Source organism: Rattus norvegicus, chromosome 12 (assembly GCF_036323735.1).
Source record: "Rattus norvegicus strain BN/NHsdMcwi chromosome 12, GRCr8, whole genome shotgun sequence".
Lineage (NCBI taxonomy): Eukaryota > Metazoa > Chordata > Mammalia > Rodentia > Muridae > Rattus > Rattus norvegicus.
In genome coordinates, this window is record NC_086030.1 from 32,362,757 (window position 1) to 32,385,609 (window position 22,853).

A 22,853-nucleotide genomic window follows, 5' to 3' on the forward strand; every position below is an offset into this window, starting at 1 on the left:
GTAAAGTCTCTCTCTCAATTCAGGTCACCCTTAGACCTTTCCAACTAGACAGCTCTCAGCTGTAGGGCTGTTCTTGCATTACAGTGCTTAGCAGGGCCCCTGGCCTCCACTCCATTTCCCACCCTAGGCTGTGACCATCAACAAAGCCTGCAGCCACTTCCAAGTGCGGCAGCTGAAAACTACTCATGTGGCCCATTCCATAGCTGTGTTCAAACCAGACAGGCCTCTGAGAAGCTGCTTGCTGGACATTTCAGCGGGGTCTGCATGAGGAGACACCCTGACTTCTGAATGCAGGGAAGTATCAGAAACCATAGGTCTCTTTTAGAATCCTGTTTCCAAAGTAAAAAACCGGTATTTCACATTCCATTATACATTTCATTCAACGTTTAACTTCAAAATTTGTATGTGACTTCACATTTTCGGAATCTTTTAAAGTAAGTTTTATTGAATTTGTTCTCTGACACTTTTATTCATTTATAAATTTCATTCTGTCACCCCTTTAATACCTTTCCCACCTCTATGACCCTCTAAAATCTTACTTTAAATAATTATTAAAATACAATTTAATAAGGTAATACAGACACACCAAGCGTAACTGGATAAAACCTCACGGCACTTCAGCTTTAACCCAGAATGACAGTGCTTCCTAAGTACAAAAAGGAACTTCTGAGAATAGGAACGAATGACCGAATCATGCTGCTTTAAAGGAACCCATATCCAAGCAACAGAACGAAACCCCTCCCCAGTCACACTGAAACAATAACCCATCCCAACCTTGGAGCTGAGAGCTACAGAGGATTTTTATCACACTGACTTACACATTTCAAACACACAAAGTAAGTTCCATTCCAACCTCGGATCCAAGCACGGATCTCTCGCCCACCAATACTCGGTGAGCAGTGGAGCGGTTCACCTGAGGAGCAGCCCCTGACAGGCAGCCCTCACAGGGCTTACATTCTAGTTATGGCCAAAAGAAAAAAATTGCCAAGTACATTACCTTCAGGATTGGACAAGCCTACTCAGATAGACAGAAGAACGGGGGTGGGGCATTCCTGGTCAGCACTTGGTAAAGTGAGGTCACCTAGTGAGGACTTGTCAAAATGCAGATTTTGCTTCAGTGGGCTGGCAGTGAGGCTAAGACTGCATTCAACAAAAGGCTGGGGTGCATATCTGTAATTCCAGCACTCTGGAGGCTGAAGCAAAAGGAGTATCATGAGTTTGAGGCTAACCTGAGCTACACAGTGAATCCTAGGACAGCCTGGGTTAAAAAAGGAAACCCTGTGTCGAAACACCAACAAAAACAATCAAGTAGAACTAGATCTCCCATTGAGCTGTAGCACTCACTCCTAGATATTCATCAGAATGAGTCTAAGCTTGCACATCAATGTTTACTGCATATGTGGGTAATTACATATATGTAATTACCTGAGTTCAACCCCCAGAGCCCACATAGCCGACTCTATAACCTTGTCCTTTGACTTCCACATGTGTGCCTTGAAGGCATGGACCTCCACAACCATCCCTGTGCATATCACGTATGCCTATCTATATATGTTATTAATAAATTTTAAAAAATTAGGGCCAGTAAGATAGCTCAGAGGGTAAAGGCCTTTTGTTACCAAGCCTGACAGCCTGACTTCAATTCTCAGGACTTACTTTGGTGGAGAGAACTAACCCCCAAAATTTGTCCTCTGACTCACACACATATGCCATTAACATACACACACCCATAGGTAAACAACACACCAATCTTGTCTGAAAAATAGTCAAGGAACCGGTATGGATGGAACATGAAAGAGAAGGGAAAAAAAAATCAAAAAGTTTTTGTTTGTTTTAAAAAAGATCTCACTGTATAACCTTGCCTGACCAAGAATCATTATGTAAACTAATAATGGCCTTAAACTCATAGATTTGCCTGCCCCGGCCTCGGCCTCGGCCTCTGCCTCCTTAGTGCTGAGACTAAAGGTATGTGCCAGCATGCCTGGCTTTATGCCACTGTGTATTAAAGATCATTTTGAAATAGGTCTCCTTGTACACCTCTATAATCCTAGGACTTGTCAAGCTGAGAAGGAGTAATGAGCAGTTGAGGCCAGCCTGGGCTACACAGAGGATCTGTGTCTAAAAAACAACCCAGAAGCATTCTAGAGGGCTGACAGATGATCCAGCAGTAAAGAGTATGAACTGTGTTCAGTCTCCAGCACTCATGGTCAGGTGGCTGACACTCCCTGGCCTCCTTGGACACTGAACCAACAAGCCCTCCTTCCCACCCAGCACCCCCCTCATGCACAAAACTTAAAATAAAAATAAGGTGGGGGCTGGAGAACTGGCTCAGCCGTTAGGCATACTGGCTGCTCTTCCAAGGACCTGGGTCTGCATCCCAGTGGTCACACAGCAGCTCACAACTGTCTGTAGCTCCAATGTCAAGGGCATCTGACATGACTCTCTCGTCTGGTCTTCTCAAACACCAGACATGCATAGCATATGGTTCACAAACATACACATCCGTAGGCAAAATACCCACACACATAAAAATATATAAAATGTATAAAAATAAAAATACTAAATAAAAACAATCACGGAGTAGTGGTGCATACCTCTGATCCTAGCACTCGGGAAGCAGAGGCAGATGGATCTCTGGGTTTGAGGTTAGCCTAGTCTACCTGGCCAAGTCTGAGGACAGCCAGAACTACATACATAGTGAGCCCTGTTTCAAAAAAAAATAGGTAGGGCTGGGGATTTAGCTCAGTGGTAGAGCACTTGCCTAGCAAGCGCAAGGCCCTGGGTTCGGTCCTCAGCTCCGAAAAAAAAAAAAAAGGTAAATAAGTGAGTGAAAGAATTTAAAGTTTGATTCTGAAAGGCCTTCCAGCTTCAACATTGACAATAGAGCGGGAGGGGAGAGCAGTGGGAAGAGGGCCAGTTTAACACCACTGAAGGATTATCAGCAGTGAGCTGAGGAGATCCAGGCTATCGGAAGGTGCAGCTCCCTCCCACAGCCTGCTCGCAGATGGGACATGCGGTATGACACAAAGAAATGGTGCAACACGACACTGAGGACTTTGACTTGAGCAGCTAGGCAGAGAAGCTGGGTTTCCTAGCAGAAGGAGACTATGAAACTCCGCTTTGGACACAGGTTTACATGCCTTTCACAGCTACAGAGAGACAGCAGATAAGCACGTATAAACTTGCAGTGTAAGCTAGAGGTAAGTTTGATGGTAGGATCTGGGCGGTAGTTTACCGCCAGGAGACGTCTACAGCAACAATAACCTTGGATAAATTAATGGCTATCAGTCAATAGCTGACATATGACTCAGCGTCACAGTTGGCAAGGGTGGACACGTGGCATAGGACTTTGGTGGCTTATGCTTCTGTTGACGTGGACCACGGCTGTTCCTGTTTCAGTTGTCAAACCTTTGCCTTCGGATGTTCTCATGTGCACTTCAGTAAAACAACACCCAAGCGACATTAGAAGGCTGAGTTTCCTCAAGAGACTCTAGATTTATTTAGGTGGCCTTCCCTTTAATTGGCCCTGAAAGTTAAATGCACATGGATATATTTCCTCAAACCTGCCCGAGAGGATAGGGAAAAGCTCAAAGGGTAAAGTGGTTGCCATGTAGGCAAGGGATCTGAGTTCAAGCCCAAGAATCTATGTAAAATGCTAGGTGTGGTGGCACCTATGATCCCAGCCAGGGGTGGAGGGGAGAGGCCCTGGCAGACACACGCCTGCAGCTGGTTGCCTAGACGACCTAGCCAAATCCCTTACAGTGTCCCCAGACAGTGAGAGAAGGTGAAGCTATGGAGATGGGTCAGTGGTTAAAGGCGCTTGCTGCGAAGATTGACAACCTAAGCCTGAGTTCTATCCCTGGGACCCACAAACATGGTGGATGGAAAGAACTGATACTACAAGTTGTCCCTTGACTGCCAAATAATTCTGTCGTGCATATACACAAACACATAAATAATAAAATGACAAAAAAAGGAAAGTTGAGGAAGTCATTCAACAGTGATCCCCTGCCTTCATGAGCACTGTCCTGTACACATACATACACACACACCCACACACCCACACACCCCCCCCCCCCCACACACACACACACACACACACACACACACACACACGACCTAGCTGAGAAACGTTCTGTGAACGCATCTCAAAGTCATTCCAGCCGCTCATTTCTTATGGGCTTTAACTTTTTAAGTTTTAATACATGGTCTCTCATTTTGTAGTCTATACTGGCCTAGAGCTAAGCTATGTTCCCCAGGCTGTCCTTAAACTTGACAACCTCCCTGCCTCAGCCTCCCAAGAACGGGGATTACAGGTATGAGCCACCATGCCTGGCTGAGTTTCACTCCTGAATTAGCCATAACCACCAGAAAACTGTCTTGGACAGCGCTGTCTTTTATCTGCAACTGTTTCCATGGAGTTTAATGCTGGAATTATGTCTTAACTACTAAAGGAACATTTGTATGAATATTTCACTTGCTAAAGGAACATTGCCAAAACACCTATATCTATATATCCTTACATTAAACTTTTAAGGAGATTACTAATTAATGGAAAGAGAAAGCCTTGCCCTGTAACGCAGCGAGCACCAACTCACTCAGGACAGTGTCGAACTAGGGGTAATGACTTGCCCCCGTCACTCAAGTCCTAGGACTATGGACAAGGTCCCATACCTGCCTTTAATGCTTCCCTCTGCCGGCAGCCGGCCAGCTGGGCATGAAAATGCTGCCCTGTAACCCCAGCACTCTGGAAGTGAGGCAGAGCACAGGGTCTAAGAGGAGTCCCATGCTGTATATAAGACTTTATTCTTTTTATCATCTTCATAGAAAACAAAACTATAGTGCTAGAGAGAGAAAGCCCAACAGTAATTTCCTCTAAAGGCTAGAGGCAGACTCCTGGGATTAAAGGTGTCTACCACCATGCCCCACCATTGAACCCTGAGTTTGCTGAGCCCCAAGAATCTACCTGTCATGACTTCCCCAACCTCCAACATTTTGTGTGGGTGCTGAGGGTCTGAACTCAGTTCAAGCTTGCATGGCAAGCACTTTGTTCACCCGGCCATGTCCCTGTGGGAATTCTCCAGAGAGAAAAGATAAAGGTGACAGAGGAAACAGGGAGGAAAGACCTCGCCATGTAGTGTTTATTATTTTTGAGACTGAGTCTCATTATGCAACCCCTGATGGTCAGGAACTCATTATACAGACTAGGAGGGCTTCAAACCAGAGTGCTGCCTGCCTCTGCCTCCTGAGTGCTGCTATTAAAGGAGTGCATCACCACACCTGGCAGACTTATTTATGGTTTTTAGCATTTGCACACATTTTTCTTCTCTGCCTTTGAGTTTTGCTATGTAGCCCTGGTCTGGAACTTGTTGTACTGCTGACCTAAAACTAACGGCAATCCTCCTTGCCTCCGAATCCTGAGAGGTGGGATTACAGCCACATGCTGTTATGCTGTTTAATTTATAATTTGACACTAACTCAACTAGAGAGATACATTTTACACATGGACAAACACTAGCACGTTGCACCAGCAGCAGTGACCCGCAAGAGGCTGGAAGGAGCGTCCTAGCAGACGAAGACAAAGCGTGATCCTCCCAAAAGCTCAGCCTCGGTGCCCAGAGTGAAGGTGAAAGACTTAACAACACAGGCAACCAAACTGGTGTGTGTGTGTGTGTGTGTGTGTGTGTGTGTGTGTGTGTGTGTGTGTGTGTGTGTGTTGGTGGTGGTGGTGGTGGTGGTGGTGGTGGTGGTGGTGGTGGTGGTGAGGTAGCTCAGCTGGTAAAAGTGCTTGCTATACAAACATGAGGACCTGCCTGGGTTTGGTTCACCAGCACTCAAGCAAAAGCCAAGGGTAGTGATGCATACCTGTAATCCCAGGACTAGTGAGTCACAGGGTCCCTGGGGTTTGCTGGCTACCCTAAGCCTCCCTGCTCACTCAGTTCAGGCCAACAGAGACCCTGTCTCAAAGAGGACTGTGTCAGAAGAACAGCCAAGGCTGGCGCTGAGGCTGAATGGTTAAAGTTACTCACAGTCAGGCGCAGTGGTGAGCACCCTTCATTCCTTTTTAATCTGTCTCAGACGCCATTAGTTTTATTTCATGTGTGTACTGACGGGTGTTTTGGTTTGTGCACTCCGTGCAGGCAGTGCCCTTGAAGGCCAGAAGAGGGCCTCATATTCCCTGGAACTAGAGGTACAGATGTTGTCAGTGACCATGTGGCACTGGAAAAAGAACTGAGGTCATGGGGTTGGGGATTTGGCTCAGTGGTAGAGCGCTTGCCTAGGAAGCGCAAGGCCCTGGGTTCGGTCCCCAGCTCCAAAAAAAAAAAAAAAAAAAAAAAAAAAGAACTGAGGTCATTCTCCAGAAGAGTATTCAGTGCTCTCAACCCCTGATCAATCTCTGGATGCGCCGGCCCCTACCCAATTTCTAACAGAAGGTCTGGGGACAGAACACAATTTCTGAATTTTATTCCTAGCTATCTTTATCTAATATTCTTTAAAATAATTGTTTTGAGTATTTTGGGGCTGTTTTTGCTTGAGCTTATTTTTATAACTTTTTTTTTTAAGTGCTCCCAATACTAGGTGGCAAAGGCAGTCAAATTTGTGAGTTCCAGGCCAGTCCAATCTACAAATTGAGTCCCAGGTGCTAAACATTGAGACAGTGTCTCAAACAAACAAAAAGTTGGTTCTAGTTTGTCTCCTATCATCAGTCCTCCCAGAGATCTTAAGACTTTCCTGTCAGTGGCAGGCAAGTTTAAAGAGTGAAAACAAGGGACTTTCAAGGTGGTCCTGCAAGTATTCTGGCTGGTTTTAATGCCAACTTCCTAGAAGCATCCCTCACCTGAGAGCATCCCCACAGCAGCAGACAGAAAGGCTGCCTGTGGCTGAAGGAGACTGTTCACCTTTTGCTCGATTGGCCTTCTTTTTTACCAAAGAGCGGATCTGCCCTGTTGCTGCTACTGATTCCCTCACTGATATCAGAACCAGTATTTCTAGGCTTCCCTCATGGACAGTGGCTCTCCAGGAACCTTCCCGATTTTCCGCACCAAGCTCTAAGTGCTCAGGCCTCACAGCCTTGTGGACCAAGCACCACTGAGTTGACCAGTGAGAGACTACCAGAGACTGTAGATCTGCTCTGGGTGCCGAGTCACTCACAAAACCTCAAAAATGAACAAGCCTGATGTGGTTGGTGGTCCACCCCCTTAGGGCAGCACTCAGGAGGCAGCTGTAGTTCCTGCGGAGGCAGTTGGATCTCTCTGCATTGGAGGTCAACCTAGAACAACGAGTTCCAAAACAGCCAAGGCTATGTAGACATTTGGTCTCAAAAAACAACACAATTTTAAAAAGCCTGAGCAGCAACTAAAGGTTCTCAGCCTCTAACAGTGTGATTGGACTGTTACTGTTTTAACACAAGCTCATTTAAATTCTTTAGTATATACATATGTACTGTGTAATATACATTGTATACATTGAATCCCACTGATTACTGTGTAATATACATTGATACACTGTAATCCCACTGAATCCGAAAATCCTCCAGAGAACCCTGAAGAATACAAGTAAAAGTGCCTGCCACCAATGCAGATGACTTGAGTTTGATTCCCGACACACATGGTGGAAAGGGACTGAGTCCAGAAGGTTGTCTTCTGACCTCCACAGGAATGCTATGGCACATGGTGCCTCCTGACCTCCATATAAAATTAACATGTAAGAAAAAGAGTTTTTAAATAGCTAAAACCGGAAGCTGGTTAGCTCAGTTGGTAAGAGTGTGGTGCTGATAAATAGCTAAAACAAAAGCTAGAAACTTCAAGGGAAAGGAAAAAAAGCTCTGAAAAATGCTTCTCACAGATTATCACCACCTTATAAATTCAAACTTCACTTTTCCGGTCAAATTAGACCTATTTATTTGAAGTAAGGACTAGATCTAATCCTTTCATCTAAAGTTATTTTAATTACACCATAAACTCTAGGAACTGTTCAAAGATGAGGCTGCATTAGAGGTTATGATATTACTTTATTCTGTATAAAATTCAGATTAAGTAGTCTGCATAGAATTCAACTGTTAAGGTCTCTTTCCCAGTCCTATAACAGAACTTGCTAAGAGTGGTTTGGGACTTATGAGGATTATTAAATTAATGCACTGCCAAGTTCAGTGGTCATCCAAGAGTGGTAATGTACTTGGATAATCAACCAGAGACAGTCTTGGTTGTCAGATGCAAGCTTTAACTACTGCAAGGAGGACTGCATGGAGAGAGAGGACAGGGAAGGGGAAATGATGGATTATATCACAGTTTCAAAAGCAAAACGTAAAAAATTGAAGAAACCTTTTAACTGTTGATGAAACAGTATTTGTTAATATCAAGTACTGCTCTTCTATAGTTCTCATTGTTACCCCTGCAAAATAACTATGCGTGTGACTCTATGTCCGGTTTTATAACTCTTCATCTTGCTCTATGTATTAACCATTGAGACCTGTCAGTAGATTAAGCTACTTGAGCCTGTATTTTGCATGCCTGCTTTTCATTGTTTCAGTGATACATTTTATAAACATATCCGTCCATAATGGATTAGGAATTAGTATTTGTGTGTGTGTATGGTACATGTTCACATGGGTGCAGTACATATGCACATGCACACGTGCTTGTGTGGGGAGGGTCAGAGGTCAACCTCAGGCTATGCTCTTCAGACACTGGTCACCTTGTCACCTTTTATTTTTCAGACAGTCTCTGACTGGAACCCAACACTTTCTGACTGTGTTAGGCTGGTTAGTCAGGGAGTCCCAGGAATTTGATGGTCTCTGCCTTTCCAGCACTGAGCTGACAAAAGCTCACCATACAGCAGCAGCCTTTTTATGTGGGTACTGGGGTTGAATTCAAGTACTCATGTTTGCCTGGCAATCACTATACCACCTGAGCCATCCCCATCCCCCACCCAGCCACTGGATTGGAAATTAAAATTTGTATTAGATTTATTTTACGAGTGTTTGCCTATATGTATGTCTGTGCACCCACAAGTGTTGTCTGGTGCCAGAGAGGATTGGAAGAGGGGGTGCTGCATTCCCGAGAGCTATAGTCACAGATGATTGTGAGGTGCCCTCTGAGTGCTGGGAACTGGTCCTGAGTCCTCTGCTCTTAACTGTCCCAGACTGGAAATTTTACAGACTTCACCACAGTTTGGGAAACTAGCCATAAGAAGCTACATGAGTCTTTAGATGGTCAGCAGATTAAGTATGGGTAAAATTCTGAATAAATCTTTATCACTTGAGATTATGTTAACACATCAAGTAATTTGAAATTTTAATATTGAAAAATTAGAAATGTGACGTTTACAGGAGCATATTTCTAACCATGTCAATATTTACACGTAGAATAATAGTATGGTCTTCACAAACCAGCAAATTAACAATCACACAGTTTCCCTGTTCCCCCAGTTAAGTAATAAAAGCAGAACCAGGACACAGTGGTTCCTATTTAATCTAGCATTGTGGCCATAAAGATTGCTGAAGAATTGAGTAATAGAACACTTATCTGAAAAGCTGGAAACCTTTATGTGTATGTGCTATGTACCTGTGATGGCAGAGGCTGACGTCAGGCATCTTCCTCAATCACCCCTCTAGATTTTTTTGAAACAGAATCTTTAACTGATGCTGGAGCTCCCTGACTGGCTAGACTGGCAAGTCCAAGGGATCCCCCAGTCCCTGCCTTCCCAGTGCTGGGATTAGAGACAGGTCTCACCAGCCATTTCTGTGGCAAGCATTTTACAAACTGAGCCTCCTTCCCAATCCTCCCCAAAACAAAACTTAACTATGTCAGACTACTACTAACAAGTAACAGAGGGTTGGGGCTTTAGCTCAGTGGTAGAGCGCTTGCCTAGCAAGCGCAAGGCCCTGGGTTTGGTCCCCAGCTCCGAAAAAAAAAAGAAAAAAAAAGAAACAAGTAACAGATCATCTTTGGAAATACCAGAATGTTCTGTTAAGCCTAGACTCCCTAAAGTTTAAGTACATTTTAATTCAAACAATTAATCATCCGGCTCAAAGATCTGAGGATGATTAGCTCATCAAGCAGCAGTGAAAATATTCTTTTTCTTCGAGAGAACACAGTAGTAGTGTTTGTCATGTTCCAAGTAACTAAACAGAGGACGGTCGGTCGGCCTACAGAGGCTTCTGCTGGGATGAGATTACAGCTTTGCAGGCTTCTCCAAGCTAGCTACCAGGAAGAGGATGTCAGAACACTGCCACTATGAGTAAGTTCAGGTATGAGGGAGGAAATCAAAAGCTTTTTGAAGGATGACTTTTCAGCGAGACCTCTGACACTCTATGCCTAGACTGAGGCAGAGGGTGGAACACTTCCCTGTCACTCCCACTCACCTTCAAAGAATCCACTGTGAGTAAACGTACCACTAGTTGAATGTTACACCTACATAGGAAGTCTACTTAGCACTACAGGAGGTGTTGGGAGGGGTGGTATAAATGAGAATGTCCTTGTACCAAGTCCTCTGCCTTAGCTTACGCACTGCTTTGTAATCTTTGTCTTAGGCAAGGGGTTTATGTAGGGCCTTGCTAGTCTAGGCTAGCCTCAAACTCAGCAGAAATAGGCCTTAAACTCTCACAGCAATCCTCTGGCTTCAGCCTTCCTATGATTGGGTTTACAAGTGTACGCCACTCAACCCAGGTGTGATTCATTTTACTCATAGATGAAAAATCCCCTATTACACCAAAACAAAATCCCAAATTCCCACTCTGCATAAAATCCCTTCTAAGCCAGGTGGTGGTGATGCCTCTTTAATTTCAGCACTTAAGAGGCAGAGGCAGATAAGATTTTTATGAGTTTGAGGCCAGCTTGGTCTACAGAGAGAGTTCCAGATCTACATAGAGAAACTTTGTTTCAAAACACACACACACACACACACACACACACACACACACACACACACACACACACACACAAATAAAGTAAAAATAAATAAATAAATTTCCTTCTTGCTTAACAGAAAAATACAGGCTGTGGGGGCTGGAAAGACGGCGGTGAAGAGTGTGCACTGCCCTAGCAGAGGATCCAGGATTGATTCCCAGCACCTGTGTCAGGTGCCTTACAACTGCCGATAATTCCACCTTGAGGGCATCTGAAACCCTCTTCTGGACTTTGCTGGTACCAGGTATTCACATATATTCACAGGAACAACATTCATACTCATAAAACATGTTAAATACATCTTAAAAACTAGAAATTAATGTTTTGGGGACATTTTCCTATCTGTAGATCATCATAAAGTGAGAGAGTAAGCGAGAGATCTAGGAAGACTTTAGAGAGATGAAAGTCTGTTCAACCTGGGCTTGGTGGTATCTGTAGACCTAGGCATTTGGGAGGCTGGGGTGGGAGCAAATTCAAGGCCAGTTTAAGAAACACAAAGTGGAACTTCTTCTTTTAAAAAACATCCCACCTGAAAAGCATGTTTTGACAAGTTTAAAACAGCGACAGAAAGTACAGAGCAGATACAATCTAAAGAAACAAAAGCTAGGCAGTAAAGTTCTTGCTTGGCACAAGGCCCTGGCTGCATCTTGGTGTGGTCACCTTTCTGTTGAGCTTCCTGGAATCTGTTCCTCTGCAATTTCCTTGATCTCACTTACAAGTGTTTGACACTTAATTCCTAATTCTTTTGGGGGCTCCAGATGCGTATGTTAGACTGTTATTGTCTTAAACTGTTGCCCTTGCTATAGTGCCTGACAGTTTATTACTATTTCCAGTTTTCTAACATCTCATTTCTGCTTAAATTGTTACACTGTCAATTCACTGGTTTAGCGGTGCCTCCCTTACCCGTGCTCTTTTCCACCTCTCAATGTTTTATTTGAATAAAATATAAATTCTTATCTCTGTGTCTTAACCATTTCATCTACCTTCTCAAACAAACAAACAAACAAACCATTGTTTCCAAGTCTTAATTCCAACGCGTCATCTCTGAGACTGATTTTTCTCCTCATTTGAAGCACATTTTCCTGGTTCTTTCTGTGCTTGGTAATTTTGAATGTTAAAACACTGTTTTCTCTTTTGAGTGCTAGGTTTTTGTTTTAGCACACAGTGTTTTAAGTTTTTTGGGATCAGCCTTCAAAACTGCTTGTGTACTGAGAGGGTGGGTGCAGCCCAGCCTTTAATTAGGGTTGAGTTGGCCTCATCCCAGGGCCATACATACCCTTTGATGGCCTGCAAACACTCTGGCTAGTAGGAACAGTCTATGGCCAGCACTGTGTGAGATCCTGGATCGCTCTGCCTAGGGCTTTCCCGGTGCTGAAGCTGCTCCCTCTCAAACAAATGCAGATCAGTGCTCACCCAAACTAAGGCCCTTGGACTGTCTAGAGTTCTCTATACCTTTTTCCCCTAGGTGATCTACCTCTAAATTTTCTCCTCCTCCCCTACTCTACCCAACTTTTTTTTTTAATTATTTATTTTATGTATATGAGTACACTGTAGCTGTCAGACACATCAGAAGAGGGCATCAGGTCCCTTTACGGATGATTGTGAGCCACCATGTGGTTGCTGGGATTTGAACTCAGGACCTCTGGAAGAGCAGTCAGTGCTCTTAACCTCTGAGCCATCTCTCCAGCCCCTAACCTGTGTTTTTTGCAAGAATAAGTGCTCTTTTTTTTTAAAGACTTATTTATTTATTATATATAAGTGCACTGTAGCTGTGTTTAGACACACCAGAAGAGGGCATCAGATCCCATTACAGATGGTTGTGAGCCACCATGTGGTTGCTGGGATTTGAACTCAGGACTCTGGAAGAGCAGTCAGTGCTCTGAACCGCTGAGCCATCTCTCCAGCCCTCTACCCAACTTTTATGTCTAGCTTCCCATCCAAGTTAAGAGCACCAAATTTTATTTGGGGTCATTTAATTCATTCTGCAGCCTGCAAACTTGTATGTGAACTGGAACAACCAGAGAGCTTAGGTTTGCCTCCCTTCTCTCAGAGATCTCTGGCCAATGTAAGCCAGCACATACAAAGTGCTATCTACTACAACTGTCTAACTCCTTTTTCTCTTTCTTTTAGTGCTGAGGAGAGGACTAAGGGCACTGCATCGCCTAGGTCGCACACTACAGCACTGAGCTAGTTTTCTGGGCGTGGTGGCTCTGGCCCAGCGGGAACTCACGGTTGCTCAGCACAGTGCCTAAGCGCTTCCTCTCCTACCCTTCCAAGTGCTGGCATTGCAGGACAAGGCCAGCTAGTTTTTCTTTCCTCTTTACTACTTATTTATAGGGAGAGGCACATATGTGGATGTCAGAGAACAATTTGCAGGAGTCTGTTCTCTACCTTGACCATGTGAGTCCCAGGAAGTGAACTTAGGTCCTCAGGTACCTTCACTCCCTGAGCCATGTACTTCACCTGTTTTTTTTGTTTTTTTTTTGTTTTTTTTTTTTGGTTCTTTTTTTTCGGAGCTGGGGACCGAACCCAGGGCCTTGCGCTTCCTAGGTAAGCGCTCTACCACTGAGCTAAATCCCCAGCCCCGTACTTCACCTGTTTGCTGCTTTCCTAGCAAAGCATGATGAGTTCGCAGCATCACAGGATGCAGACTCTCCTGGAAGATGGCCCTTGAGCATGCCTGCAAGGGATCCTCTTGATTATGGTGATGGGTGTGTGAAGACCCACTTCACCTGAGGTTGGACCAGCCCCTGATCTATATAAAATGGAGAGAGTAAGCTGAACTCTGGCATTCACCACTCTCCGGTTGCAGATTAAGCATGCCTGATGCTTCAAGTTCCTGCAGACTATACACTAGAATAAACCCTTTCTCCCTTAAGTCACTTTTGTCAGGATGTGTTCTTACAAGTTTTCCTTTTGGAGACTAACCCAGGAGATTAAATCTAGCCCTAGTTTTTCTACTCTTACTGAACAGAATATTGCAAATCAAATAGTGATGCCTTCAGTCCACATCAAAAGCCTCTGTCTTACTCAACCCAACCCGTCATGTTTGTAATGTCTGACCAATGACTCCCCCCCTTTTCCCTGACATTTGCTCTACTTCCATGTCTGATACTCAACTCTTGGAATTCCCTTGCCTCTCTTTCACAGTGCCTCGGATTTCTTCACTTAGCAACAACACAGACAAGAAAAACAAACTTTAGCATGAAATCAATTATTTTTTAAAACTCGTCTCTTTTTTAACACATACATAACCAGAAAAATAACCAGAAGTTAATTCCCTTCCAATGTTAAGAAAGATGACCTGTTCTAGGTATTTTTGTTGTTGTTTTGTTTTGACACAGTTTCTTTGTGTAGTCTGGCTGTCCTGGAACTCCCTTTTTGTAGACCAGGATGGCCTCAAACTCATAGAGATCCACCTGCCTCTGCCTCCCAAGTGCTCTGATTAAGGGAGCACACCACTAAAGCCCCATTGTTCTGGGTTTTTTGCTGTTGTTTTTAAATGTACATGAGTGTTCTGTCTTCACACACATCAGAAGAGGGCATCAGATCCCATTACAGATGGTTGTGAGCCACCATGTGGTTACTGGGAATTGAACTTGGGGCCTCTGGAAGAGCAGTCAGTGCCTTTAACCTGTGAGCCATCTCTCCAGTCCCACCCCACCTCCATTCTGATGATGCAGAGCCCTCCAATAAGCTTCAGTCATTTCAACTCTTTCCTCTGTTTCCACACCCACTCAAAAACCCTGCCATAGCTGGGCTTGGTGGTGTGTGCCTATAAATTCTAGCACTCGGGAGGCTGAGGCAGGAAGACCACAATTTGAGGCCAGAAAGGACTACATAGTGAGATGATATCTCATGAAAACCCATTTTTCTTTTTGTAACTAACAAAAGCCAGACTTAACCTACCATAAATAGTTCACGGAACAGTGAATATGACAGAGGGGGTTAGAAGAGTGGTTTCAAAGTAATATATAGAAAGCCACTTTTTCCAGGTCAGAGAGTCAGAAACCATCAACTAGGAAGCAATGACCCTGGCGTACAAGATTGTTTAGGGAGAAAGACAGGCCCAAAGCTGGACAAGCCCAGAGGAAAAACTATTGAGCGGTGGAGAGGCTGGGGATACAAGCCTGCCTTTTTGCTTGGTGCCTACTGATAAAGGAGAGACACACATGAAATCAGGCTTCAATAGCATTTTGCCACAAGCTATTCTGACAACCAACTTGACATCACAATGGCTGACTGAATGATGAACACCAGCTATCAACTTCTTAACCTCAGAAACTGGCTCTGAATGACGATATCTTTTTATGTTCTTTCAAGTACTAAATAAAAAGAACAAGGTAGAGAAAGAATTCAAAAGTTGTAAAATAGTACAGATGAAGTCTGAAGTATTGTACAAAGTGAGCTTTTCAGCTAGATTTGGAGCACATGCGTGTAATCTCAGCACTCCAAAGGCAGGAAGGTCAGGAAGACTGAAGCTAGCCTTGGCTGTATGAGACCTTCTTTCAAAAAGAAAACAAAACTTACTCACAAGAAGACAACTATTGGGGTTGGGGATTTGGCTCAGTGGTAGAGCGCTTGCCTAGGAAGCGCAAGGTCATGGGTTCGATCCCCAGCCCCGAAAAAAAGAAAAAAAAAAAAAAAAGAAAAAAAAAGACAACTATTAAATAAGCCTCACTGTTTACATTCTACCTCTACTTTTAATTTTTCACTATTAAATTCTTGAAGTTTTATTTTATTAAACATGTTAAGTTTTAAAGATTTATTTATTTATTCTATATGAGCACACTGTAGCTGTCTTCAGACACAGCAGAAGAGGGCATCAGATCTCATTACATGTGGTTGCTGGGATTTGAACTCAGAAGAGCAGTCGGTGCTCTTAACCCCTGAGCCACCTCTCCAGTCCATAAACATACTAATTTTTAGGACACTCACATGTAGCCCAGGTTGGCGTTGAGCTATGTAGCAAAAGATGACTTTGAACTCCCAATTCTTCATCCTTTACCTTCCAAATCCAAGTAAACTCCATATCCAGCTTAAAATTTTCTTCTTATCAATTCTGTCTTTTTTTCTTCTCCTAGTTGCCTTATGAGATGCGGGCATCATTCCATCGTGCATACTTGCCTCAAATATATGGCAATCCTCCTGCCTTAGCCTCTTGAGTGCTGGCTTAATTAAAGGCATGAGCTACCACACCCAGACGAAGGCTGTGTTTTAGTTTTGGGATTTTTTTTTTCCCTTTTGATTTATCAAGAGACAGGATTTCTCTGTATAGCCCTGGCTGTCCTGGAACTCTGTAAACCAGGCTGGCCTTGAAATCAGAGAGCCACCTGCCTCTGTCTCCAGAGTGCTAGATTAAAGACTTGCTCCACCATCACCCTTATACCAGCTAGTCGTCATGTTACAAAATACTATGCAAAGAACGTATCTTTCAATTCTGCCTCCCAGCAGTTCCAGACCTTTCCATAATACATTCTACTCCCTCAGAGATCATCTGTACACGTTTGTATGTCTTTTATTTTTAAAAAGAGCACATGTAAACTTAAGGAAAAGAAAGAGGGGCTAGGGAGATGGCTCAGTGGTTAAGAGCACTAACTGCAACCACCACAGGTGGCTCACAACCATGAGATCTGAAGACAGAAACAGTGTGAACACACACACATATAATAAATCTTTAAAAAAGAAAAAAGAAAAAGGAATTCCTATGAATATGAGATTCCAAGGGAGGAAAAGAAGGCCTCATAAAACAAATTACAGAAGTATGCTACTTAATAGTAATATATCTATTGTTTATGTACCTTGGTCTTTTCATGTAATCTATCTCGGAGACTTCTGAATTAGTTCATATAGGAGTACTACTCTCATTCTAAAAGCTAATTCGACACATGACCAAATCATTTTCCTTGTTTTTTTTTTTTATTGACAGCAGTTAGAATGTGTCCAAACGTTTATAATAACCAATGCAGCATTGTCTGAACACTATTTAACCCCTGCAAACATTGTACATACGCCTACAATGGATTTACTGAAACACAAAGTAGTCGTTTTCATGTTGCTACACTAGTGAACAGTATTTTTCACATACGATTTTTACAGGTGGCCCTTGTAAACTCTACATCTGCTGGCTAAACCCCCCTGGGGTGGGGGTGGGGGATTTGACCAGGCTTTAAGTGGCTATAATCCCAGCTCCTTGAGACTGAAGCAGGAGGATCACAAGTTCAACGTCTGTCTGGGCAACTTAGTGAGACCCTGCTTCAAAATAAAAACTAAGAAGGCTGGATACAAATCTAATTAGAACACCTGCCAAGCACATCTGAGCCCTTAGTTTAGTATCTGGTACCATAAAGAAATCTACTAAACATGTATTCCATCATTCCTGAAGCAACACAGTGTACTAACAACTGTTTTACAGTATTTACACTCTACTAGGTATGACAGTGAACCTATAGATGTAAAATAAACAGAGGCTATGTGTACATTATACACAAATACTGCTGTGATGTATATGAAGAACTGGACCATGGCAGGGACGGCCAGAAATGACACTAAAGAACAGCCATAGAGCATACTCTCAAAAAGTACACAAATCTTAACGTCACAGAGTGATAAATAGCCCAATGTAAATACACCCAAGTAAACAGTACTCAAAGAAAGAAAACATGAAAAGCCCGCAACGTCTGTATGCTTCTTAGTGTGCTCCCCAACTGTGTGCTCACCTCTAACAACAGCGATCCATTAATTTTGTGGCTCTGAACTTATGATCTTGGCCTGGCTCTTTCACGGAACATGATGCTTTTGAGAACTTTGTGAAGTCTTTTATTTGTGTTGCTCTGTAGTACCCAAGTGCAAATCCATCAAAAGTAAGTTACGATTCTCAAGGTGTGAGTACTCCTACTGGAGATTATTGGAGTATTTTCATGCTGTTTAGAATTTTACTATTAATACACAGAAGCAGCTTGTTTTCTACACACTGTACACAACAACTCTTGACCTGGACCACTCTGATATAAATTCCTTTTATGTAGTTTGTTTGTTTTCCTCTTAAGGACTGAATTTGTGGATCAGTTTATGTTAAAGAGGTATGAAATGTTCCTTGGCCGTATCTTAAATGTTCAGTGCTCACCCACCTATTTTCCAGAATCCAGGGCTGCTGCATATTGTTATTCTTACGGAAACCCTTTGAACATGATGCAAATATTTTCTCCTAGTCTACACTCTGTTTAATCTAGCTCTTGCCATGGGTAAGTTACCTTTCGGTTTGGTTTGGTTGATTGATTTTTCAAGACAAGGTGTTACTATGTGCTCTGACTGTCTGGAATTCACTACACAGACCAGGCTGCTCCCAAACCCACAGAGATCTCCCTGCCTCTGCCTCCCAAGTGTGGGAATATACAAACCCATCAATTCTTGTCTTTATGATTTCTGTAAAAAGCAAAGCAAGGAGAACTCTCATGCATCAAAGTGGGATTATAAGCTGGTACCTATCTAAAAATGTATTTAGAAATATACACTAAAACTGGGGCTGGAGAGATGGTTCAGTGGTTAAGAGCACCGACTGCTCTTCCAGAGGACCTGAGTTCAAATCCCAGCAACCACATGGTGGGTCACAACCATCTGTAATGAGATCCGATGCCCTCTTCTGGTGTGTCTGAAGACAGCGACAGTGTACTCATATACATAAAATAAATAAATAAATAAATAAATAAACCAAAAACTTAAACATCCATGAATCCAGCAGTTCCACTAATTTCAGCAACACCACAGACTAGTACTTCTGTCTCCTAACCGTGCACAAGGTGAGCAGTCTTCCTTCTGCACGCTAGCTACACATTCGCAAGCACTTTCCATCAGGAAGGTGAGCAATGACAGGGTAAGACCTAACACTGAAGAACTGCAATACGAGTTCATAGACGACATGTTAAACGCAGGCAGTAGACATCAGAGAGGATCTATTCTAAGATTCACTTTACTCAAAAGCAAAAAAAATGGAAAAAACCCTAAGGTAGGGACAGAAGCCAGGAATGTGGTCCTCTTAGGCGAGGTGACACAAACTAGAAAGACAGTAGAGAACATGGAGAGCTGAAACCGTTCATATTTTTATCTGGTTGGGATATGTGTATTCATATATAATAAACACTTACTGACGAAAAACAAATAAATAAAAAACCATGCCTGGCTGTGGTGATGCACGTCTTTAATCCCAGCACTCGGGACAGAGGCAGATGAATCTCTGTGAGTTAAAGGCCACCCTGGCCTATAGAGTGAGTTCCAGGACAACCAGGGTTACATGGAGAAAGTCTGTCTCAAAACAAAAACAAAAACAAAACAAAAAACTAACCAAACAAACAAACAAACAACTTACTCATTTGGTCTTGAAAATGCATATACTATCATATCTCAATTTTTTTCTTCTTCTTCCCAAACTGGTATTCAGACTGACAAATATAATTTCTTTTTTTTTTTAAGATTTATTTGTCATATATTAATTACACTGTCTCTGTCTTCAGACACACCAGAAGAGGGTATCGGATCCCAGCAACCACATGGTGGCTCACAACCATCTGTAAAGAGATCCGATGCCCTCTTCTGGTGTGTCTGAAGATAGCTACAGTGTACTTATACATAATAAATTAATAAATCTTAAAAAACAAAAAACTATTTACTTTTATTTATGTGTATGTGTTTGAGCATATGTCAAATGTTTGTGAAGGTGTGACCACGGAGCCTAGAAGGGGGAATCAGATACCCTGGAGCTACAATCACAGACAGTGCGAGCCACCTGAGGTGGGTGCTGGGAACTGAACTCAGCTGTTTTCTGATCAGCTATGGCAGAAGCACCGGTGTGATTAAACAGGAGACCAGCACCACTAAAGTGAAAGCTCTGCTTCATTAGGACGACTGCAGGGGGTTAGCTGGGGCTGAGGAGTCTGCTGTAGTTAAAAGGGACCAGCAAGACTGAGACAAAATCTAGGAAGTGGAACTTCCTCAGGGTGAGTACAAAGAAGCTGTAGAACAGAGGGGAACAAGTCTTTTGGGTATTTTCTGCATTAAAGATTGATAGGGGAAGGCCCAGTTCCCTCCCAGGAGAGCCGGGATGGTGTAAGAAAGCAGGCTGAGCAAGCCATGGAGAACAAGCCAGTAAGAAGCACTCCTCCGTGATCTCTGCTTGCATTCCTGCCTTGAGATCCCTGTCCAGCCTTGACTTCCCTCAATGATGACCTGTGACTGAGATACGTAAGCCTTCTCCCCCAGGTGCTTTTGCTGGTGGTCTTTATCACAGTAATTAAAAAAACCTAGGACCTTATGTAAATTATTTTGACTTGGAAGACTCTCTGAAATGGTCTCAGGAACGCTATGTTTCTCAGGAACACTTTGAGAACTCTTGAAATAGAGTACTTAAGAACATAAGACATAAGCCCAATTTAAAAAAGAAGGAAATTACAAAAAGAATGAAGAGCTGGTTATACAATCACCTGATCTATGACAAAAGCGGCTCTACAGAGCAGACTAATGATTTTCTTAATTGTATAATACTAATACAATATAGAAAAAACAATTGACTATCTTATTTCAATAAAAAGATTTTCACCTGTCTCAAGAGGGGGATGGGGGAGAAAGAAAGAAAAGCCAGGCATGGTGGCACATGCCTTTAATTCCAGCAGTCAAGAGGAAGAGGCAGGCAGATCTCTGTGAGTTCAAGGCCAGCCTGGTCTACACAATGAGCTCCAGAACAATGGGGCTATGTAGATAGAAACCCAATCAATCAATCAATCAATCAATCAATCAATGCCAAGAATACACTTGCAATCCTAGCACTGAACTCAGGAAGCGGCCACAGGACTGTGAGTTAAAGGTTAGCCTGAGCTATACAGTAAAAACTACCTTGAGAAGCAGGGAGGGGGAGGCTAGAGAGATGGTTCAGCAGGACCCAAGTTTGGTTTCTAGCACCCACCTTATCGGCTCATAACTACCTATAACTCTAGCTCCAGGGGATCTAACATCCCTGGTCTCCTTGGCACCTGCACTCACACACATACCTTCATGCAGACATATGCACACCTACACATGATTTAAAAATGTTAAGGGGTTGGGGATTTAGCTCAGTGGTAGAGCGCTTGCCTAGGAAGCACAAGGCCCTGGGTTCGGTCCCCAGCTCTGAAAAAAAAAAAAGAACCAAAAAAAAAAGAATAAATAAATAAAAATGTTTAAAGATTTATTTATTTATTTATTTATTTATTTATTTATTTATTATATCTAAGTACACTGTAGCTGTCTTCAGACACACCAGAAGAGGGCATCAGATCCATTACAGATGGTTGTGAGCCACCATGTGGTTACTGGGATTTGAACTCAGGACCTCTGGAAGAGAAGTCAGTGCTCTTAACTACTGAGCCATCTCTCCAACCCCAAAATTTTTTAAAGTTCTTTTAAAAGGGAGAATAAATCCTACAAATTGTCACCTAAGTGCAAAACAAAACGAATTAGAAGACCAGACCCCTTAATTTCAAAGGGGAATGTTGATAATTTAAGGATTTAGATTAGCTGGATACGATAGCATAGGCCTGCAATTCCAGCACTCAAAAGAAGCTCTAGCTGGGGACCGACAAGATGGCTCTGTGGATGCATGTGGGCCTGACAACTTTGGTTGGATCCCTGAGTCCTATAAAGTGACTTGAGAGAATTGACCCCCAGAACTGTCCTCTAACCTCTAAACTCACAGCGGAAACACGCAGACACAAGCATGCACGTACACACGTGCACACTCACAAAAGCAAAACTGTCATTCCAGCACCTGGGAGGAGGAGGAGGAGGAGGCGGCGGCGGCGGCGGCAGAAAATCAAGAGAACAAGTTCATCCTCTGCTAAAGGCCAGCCTGGGCTACAGTAAGTTTCAAACTAACCTGAACAACAACTTACTGAGCCTGAGCCCATCTCAAGGTAAAAATAATGCTGGGAATGTAGTTCAGTTGTAAAGCATTTGTCTAGCACCGGTGAAGCCCTACATCCAACCTCCAGAACTGCAGCAGGGAGGGGTGGGTGGGTGGGTGTGTGTGTGTGTGTGTGTGTGTGTGTGTCTGTCTGTCTGTCTGTCTGTCTGTCTGTCAGTCAAAAGGTGATCTTTAGGACCTGGGGATTTAGCTCAGTGGTAAGAGCGCTTACCTAGGAAGCGCAAGGCCCTGGGTTCGGTCCCCAGCTCCGAAAAAAAGAACCAAAAAAAAAAAAAAAAAAAAGGTGATCTTTAAGGGAAAAGAGAAGGCAAAGCCATGTACAGGGGTGAGTTTGAGTGGAGTGCTTGCAGGCTTATGCCTGTGTGTCTCCCACACACGAGTCACCAACAATGACAGAGTAACCGACAGGAAAAGAAGCATGAGATTTTAATGAGTCTTTCGAAAGAGACTAAAGAGCCAAAGCCCAAGTGAAAGGCGGCTCAATTTCTTTAGTAATCAGGGAAAAGCAAATTAAAACCAAAAAGGAATGTTAACTAGTACAATCACTTTGGGAAATTGTTCTATAGTTTCTAAAGAACATTTACTCTCTGACCCAGAAACTATTCCCACAGACATACCCAAGAGAGATGAGAAACGTATGGAGAAAGGTTTGCAAGTGATTGTTCACAGCAGCTTAGTTCACAACGGCCACACTCTTAAAACCAGCACTCAATAAAAATGAAGAGAACTGGGGCAGGAGGTTTGTGGAGGGTCAACTGGGAAGGGGGATAACATTTGAAATGTAAATAAATAACCAATTTTTTAAAAATGAAGAGAACTCAGAATAGTAACAATGGCTTTTAAAAAAATGACACAGCCGACAAGTTCAATGAAAAATCATTATACTGAGTGAACAATGCCAAAGAGCAAAGAGTAAACACGATCTGACCTCATAAGTTTAAACTATGGAACAAACTGCCAGTGTTAGAAGTTTACCTGAAGCTGAAAAATGGCTT

At 43.1% G+C, this 22,853-nt stretch overlaps 1 protein-coding gene across 3 annotated transcripts in view; it reads right to left on the reverse strand.

The window, feature by feature from the left end:
* The window catches only part of Vkorc1l1 (vitamin K epoxide reductase complex, subunit 1-like 1), a 50,250-nt gene that overhangs the window by 8,679 nt on the left and 18,718 nt on the right, over positions 1–22,853 (reverse strand).